The sequence below is a fragment of the Arachis ipaensis genome, chromosome B02 (genome assembly GCF_000816755.2).
Source record: "Arachis ipaensis cultivar K30076 chromosome B02, Araip1.1, whole genome shotgun sequence".
Classification (NCBI taxonomy): Eukaryota; Viridiplantae; Streptophyta; class Magnoliopsida; order Fabales; family Fabaceae; genus Arachis; species Arachis ipaensis.
Window position 1 is genome coordinate 26,751,677 of NC_029786.2, and position 6,489 is coordinate 26,758,165.

Below are 6,489 nucleotides of genomic sequence, written 5' to 3' on the forward strand. Positions count from 1 at the left end.
TCCTGTGACAAAAAAGAAAGCAAAAAAATTAATAAAGAAACCGACGAACAGAAAAAGAAAGGTACTGTTCTCATATAGTGATATGTATTTATATATGATAAAATGTACTAAAAATATTATTGTTATTGTAACTTGGAATAATAACAAAATCATAGGTAAAAAATATAAACAATACAATTATATAAAGATGATAAACATTGTTGACCTATTTACTGAAAATAATATAATAATTAATGTGAAATATTTAATTTATTATTTATTTTCTGCATTTATTAATGTTGGTAATTAAAAATGAATTAAGACAAATTATCTTCAATATTCAAGATTAATTAATTAGGTAATTCAAAATTGAATTACAGACTATATAGCTAGGTTTAGATATTGGGTGAATAAATATTGATTGAGTGACATTTCTGTTTCTAAAATTAATCGGGCCTGCTACACATACAAGTATCCAAGCATCCAAGTTGGCCCAGCCCAAATCGAAGACACGCGCATAAGGAAGCATAACATGGCGCGTCAAAATCACGCGCTCAACACAAACGGTTACGTATGGCAAACTCTTCCACTTCCTCCACTTCTTCCACTTCTCAAAACGCTTCGAAAACAAGGAAACGTTCCCATTTTCGAGCAACAATCAAAGTTCAAAATATACAAATCGTTGTTCGAAACCTCCATCAAAACAACATCAAACTCTCCGTGAAGAATCTGAAGAGAAAACGAAGCAACAACACTGAACGTAAGTTCATTAAGATTACTGTATATTTTAGTTTTCTTCTACGTCGTTCTTCTAGGGTTTAGTGGGCTATTATTCTTGCTTCTTTGTTAGACACTACGTCGTTCTTCTAAGTTCTACGTCGTTCTACATTCTTGTTCTAAGTTCTCTTGCTACTGTTGTTGATTTTTGGGGGTTTATTCCGTAGATTGGGGGTTGAATACTGTTTGAACTTGTAATGTGACTTGATATTGATGCATGTTTGAGTGATATCTCACTGATATATATGAATGTATCTGAATAATATCAATGGGTGTATCTCACTGTTATCAATGGGTGTATCTGATTCTTACATATGGGTGTATCTTACTGTTACTAATGGGAATTTGGTAAGTAAACATAATATATTGCTTGTATTTTATTTACCTGAATGCTGCTAGCTAGAATATCTCATGTTTCAGGGGATTGTAAAGATGGCGGAGACAAGAGCAAGAGAAAAAATGAAAAAAAAAGAAAAAAAAGAAAAAAAACAAGAAATCAAAAAAACAAAAAAAAGGAAGGCGAGTCCAACATCGTCTTCGGAGACAGAAACAGCTACTGACAGTGAAACTTCTACTTCTGAGTCTGAGACTCAACAAGACTCAGAGGATTCAGCAAAAAAACACCCCATCAAAAAGGGGAAAAAGTAAGTACCATACTTGGGTGTAATTTATTTTTCGAGTTGGGTGTATTTTGTTGATCACGTTGGGTGTATTTTTAGTATGTTCTAAATAATCACTGTTTGCCTTCCAGAATGGACTCCAGAAAAAGAAAGCAGAGGCAAGAGGAGCCAGATTCTGATTCAGAATCTGAATATGAACAAAGTGATGAGTAATGTCCTGAAATTATTACTCCTTTCTTTTGGCTTCATTATAAAGATTTCGTGTATTAACTGAAATGTCTATTATTAACTTATAGGAGCGAAGAATCATCACCTGCAGAGAAGGAGAAGGAGAAGAAAAAAATAAAAACAACACCAAAAAAGTAAGCACTTCTTTGCATAATATTCTGTGATAAAATTAATTTTTTATTTCTGATTGGTACTCTTTTTCATTACGGATGATATGAAACAAAAGTGCTACATCTGGGGGACGAGACTGAAGGAAGATGCAGATGGCAATACTAACGAGTATGAGGAGATGTGCACTCTGATTGGCCAAGGAGAATACATTTTGATGAGAATGCACCTTTCTTCCCTCCAGGCAAAAAGTGATATAGAATCTCAGGTAATATTAGAATAAGATTAATGTTTTTACACCAAAGTCAATTACAATGCTTATTAATGTAAAATTGATTTCGGCATATATTTCTAGATTGTATCTGCCATCTGCCTCATCCTCAACAACAAAAATGAAAAGAGATTTCAAGAACAAATATACTGTCTCCCCCCCGATATTGTGGTAAGTGTTACTTCTACGAACTTCGGGTGTATTTTCTGTATTGATTTGGGTGTATTTTTTACGTTCGATTGGGTGTAAGTTTAGTATTTCATTTCTCGTTTCCCATTCTTGCAGTGCATGGCACTTTCGGATCACCCAAACGGGGAATTCGTATCACCGAAAACGGAAAAGGAATTCAGGGTGGAAGCCTACCCGAGTTTCATTCCCTTCATAGATAGAAAAAAATTGACTTCGCACCCCATCATGATTTGGGTGTATCTTGTGGAACCATTTGGGTGTATTGTGTGGATCAAGTTGGGTGTATTTTGTTTAATAAGTTGGAATAACATGAAATCTGTTTTAGAATCCCGGCTGTGAACTTGGGAAGTGATGGTCCTTCCTCTCAAGGACACACAGAACAGAGTAGTGTAAACCAGCCGTCACAGAGCATGTAATTTTTCTTTTAAATAACCGTTACTTTTGTTCTTCTATTACCCTTCTACTTCTAATTCTGTATATATTTTTTTTAGAAAAAAAAAGCCCTTTATTATTTTATTCAAGAAAAAAAAGGCAGGAAAAAAAAGCAAAAACTGCAATTATGTAAGTTCTCAAAAAAACAAAGCATGTCTTCTTTTTGAATTGTTCGGGTGTATTTCTTGAATTTCTTTGGGTGTATTTTAGGTTGAGTCCGTCTGATTCGAATATGATGGTTGTGACTACTTTACTGAATTAATATTGCTGTTTAAACAGAATATACTTTTTAATTGTAGGAGGAGGTGGACCACTATAGAGTGGAGTACGCATCCCGGATACTATTTAGTGAGATGAATACACAGAGAGATCAGGCAATTAGAGAGAGTAGTGCTATAAGGCTGTCGAAGCTATCCTCTATATTATTAAGTCCATTTTGTTAGATTAATTCTGCTGATATAGAAACTGGGTAATCCAACTGCTTGGTAGTTTGTAAATTGAACAAATGATGTAAATATTTGCCATTTATCAACAACTTCTATTCCATGTATATTTTTTTCCATAGTTAAACTATCCGTGCTGCTAAACTGTCTGTGATGTATTCAAAAGCTGTATTACAGGTGGTAAAATATGAAGGAAAAAATCAAGGCATATACAAACTGTTACACCCAACGCAAGTCTAATAATACACCCAAGATTGCATAAAATATACACCCAAACTCTCTGTGATGTATTCAAAATGTATGAATTACATGTACTAAAATATGAAGAAAAACATCAAATCAAATATAAACCCATAACCTGAGAATTTTTACAGCTTTTGATCTATATGTATCTATATATGTGTCTATATGTAAATTGTGAATTAACGAAAATACACCCAAAATAACAGTGCTTTTACACCCAAGGAGTTATCCCCTACTGCTGGTACCCTAAACTGATAACTCATAACGTGTCCTTGATATTGGCTGCAATTTGAATGCGCCGCTGTACCTTCTTGCTCCATCGTTCCAGTATGTATCTCGGTGACACTTGGCTTACTTGTTCGAAGCTTAACACGCTTAGTGCGTGACGGCACAGTATCCCTCTCGACTCAAATAATAAGCAATGGCATTTTACCTCGGCTGCAACCGAGTCGTAAGTAACCACGAACTTGTTGAATATTGAGCTGGAAACTTGTTCTCCGACTTCGTATACTGAATAGCCTAGAGCGGAATTATTTAATCTGGTGATGCAATTCGCCTTTCCTCTGAATTGCGCTTGGACTTCCCTAAACTTTGCGTGAGTGTACGCATCTTGAAACTGAGCTTCAATGGAGGATTTGGTTACTATACAAATTACTGAAAGAAAATTCATACTAATCTTATGTAAATCAAACCTCAGGGACTTCGTTAGATTCTGACTCATAATCCACTTCGCCTGGATTCAGCTGACAATCTGAGGTTGAATGATCCATTATCTTCAAAACGAGATCAAACTTTGATTTCAGAAAACAACAAATCAAAAATAGAAAACGAAGCTCGAATTGCAGAGAGAGAAAAAGGTAACCTAAACGAAGAAGATGCTAGTGAGAAAAGGAGACGAAAAGAACGATGGAAAAGAAGGAGGGAAGAAGCGCGAGAAGAAGAAAAACGAAATCTCAAAATAACGAAAACGAAAAAGGAAAGAAATATTTTAAATCTGGTAGTTAGATATACGCGCGATGTTATATAGCGCGTGTAATCAACGTACCTGAAAAAGCGCGTATTTTGATTTTATTGTTTAATGAACTTGTAAAGCATACAAGCCATTAGGGCTTGTATGCAGAGCTTTTCCGAAAATTAATTATTCGAAAGAACAGTTAATACTTAATAAACATGTAACACTTTAATAAAGGAGATATATATAATTTCATTAATTATTAAAATTATCCAATTGTATTTATGCAACTTAAATTTTTCGGAAACATTATTTACGACAAATTATTAAACCGTGTTGAAAAAAACTTAATGACTAGAAATGATTTGATGTGAGTATTTGAATTTGGTTCCTTATTATTTGCATCAATTTAAGAGAAAACTTAGTTACAATATATAATTGTAAAATAAAAATGCAATGACTTAAAAGTTTTATCTATAGAAATAATTAATTATGGGATCTAATTGAGATATAATGAGAATTAAATCATGAAAATGCAGATTTTGAATAATTAGACGAAAAAATCTGATGATGTTTTCGATTTAGTTTTCTCTTATTTATCCATTTAAGAGAATAATAATATAATTATACTATGTGTATTAAAAAAATTAACCATAAAATCAGCCATAAAATTAGTCAATTAGTCAATAGTATAAAATATATGTTAAAATATAAAATATGCAAAGAAAATAAGTTAAAGCAATGGAGTCATGAAGCCACACGAGAGAAACTAGAATCGATGAATTGGAAAAGAGAGAAAGCTTGTGCTGAACAATCATATATGTGATTTACTTGAACTCAAATTTTATAATGGCGAACCTCAAGTTAGTTGAGCTACAACTACTTCTATATATAGTAACTTAATGACTAATCAGGTTAGAACAGTTGGCATAGCAAGTAACAGAATCAAAACTAATTATCAATAGAACAACTAACTAGATAACAACAAGGGGATTAATTTTGTTAGTTGAGTCAATGTTGATCAGTTGGGCTAAGCTATGAGGTTAGTTCACATCCCCGTTCAAGCTTGGGTTTATAAAGGTCATAAAGACAAAGCTTGGAGTGACAAGAAGAGAAAGAGGTAGGGGAGAGTGCCTTGGTAAAGATGTCTACAGTTTGGTGAATTGTGGAGATAGGGAGCAGCTTTATGGCTTGTGCTTGAGCTTTGTCTCGAACCATATGGCAGTCAGCCTCTATACTTTTTGTCTTTCATGAAAAACGAGGTTGACGATGGTGTATAGTGTTAACTTACTATCACAATACAAGGTTACAGGTTTCAAAACCGAAACAATGAAGATCTTGGAGGATGAACGCAATCCATTAAGCCTCACAAGTAGTCGCTGCCAATGCTCAATATTCTGCTTCGGTGGATGAACGAGCAACAGTGATTTGCTTCTTACTCTTCAATGTGATGAGGTTACTTCCGAGAAAAAAAACAATAACAGGATTAAATTTCTTACTATTTGGACATGTGATGCTTGAGCATCCTTCTTATCGTTTCCTAGTGAATTTGCATTCAATTTGTTGAGTTTAATCAAGAATTAATTATCTTTTAGTCACTATGGATGTTACTTTGAGTCGTGTGTAATTCTGTTTATTTTAGGTAGCATTTGGTTGGATTTGATGGAGCTTCCGCAGAAAAAGAGAAGAAGGCTATATAAGTCAGGAATGGCTTAGAGAATGGAGAGAAAGCTTGCACAAATGGAATCAGCACAAGAATTAAAGGAGATGACAGCGAGGAGCGACGTGTGCGCGTACCTGACGCATGCACGTGATTTGAAGATTTGCACTGTGACATGTGCGCGTGATTTGGAGATTTGCTCAGCGACGCGTGCGTGTACCTGATGCGTACGCGTGACACGCGAAGAAGACCATCAACTCGTACGCGTGACATGCGCCACATGCAGAAAGCGCTGATTCCTATTAATTCTAATTTAAACTTTATTTTATTTAAAAATAGGAAAAGATATTATTTAATTTTAGAAAATAGATTTTAAATTAATTAGGATTAGATATAAAAGAAAAAAAAACTTTTCTTCAAAGGGGATTCCAACATTATTCCACTTTTCATTCCACCTCAGCCCAAATTTACATTTTACCAGAATCCTTATTTTTTCTCTGAACCATGAGCAACTAAACCTCCACTGTTAAGGTTAGGAGCTCTGTCTATTGTATGGATTGATACTATTATTTTTCTATTTTAATTCA

The 6,489-nt window shown here is 34.1% G+C and overlaps 1 long non-coding RNA gene across 1 annotated transcript in view; it reads right to left on the minus strand.

Moving 5' to 3' along the window:
• Positions 1–5,467, minus strand: part of LOC110268794 — a 10,406-nt gene extending 4,939 nt beyond the window's left edge. The window contains exons 1-2 of the long non-coding RNA XR_002357287.1: positions 5,458–5,467; positions 3,598–3,600 (exon numbers count right to left, since the gene is read on the minus strand). This is a non-coding gene — a long non-coding RNA (uncharacterized LOC110268794). The remainder of the gene's footprint in view (positions 1–3,597; positions 3,601–5,457) is intronic.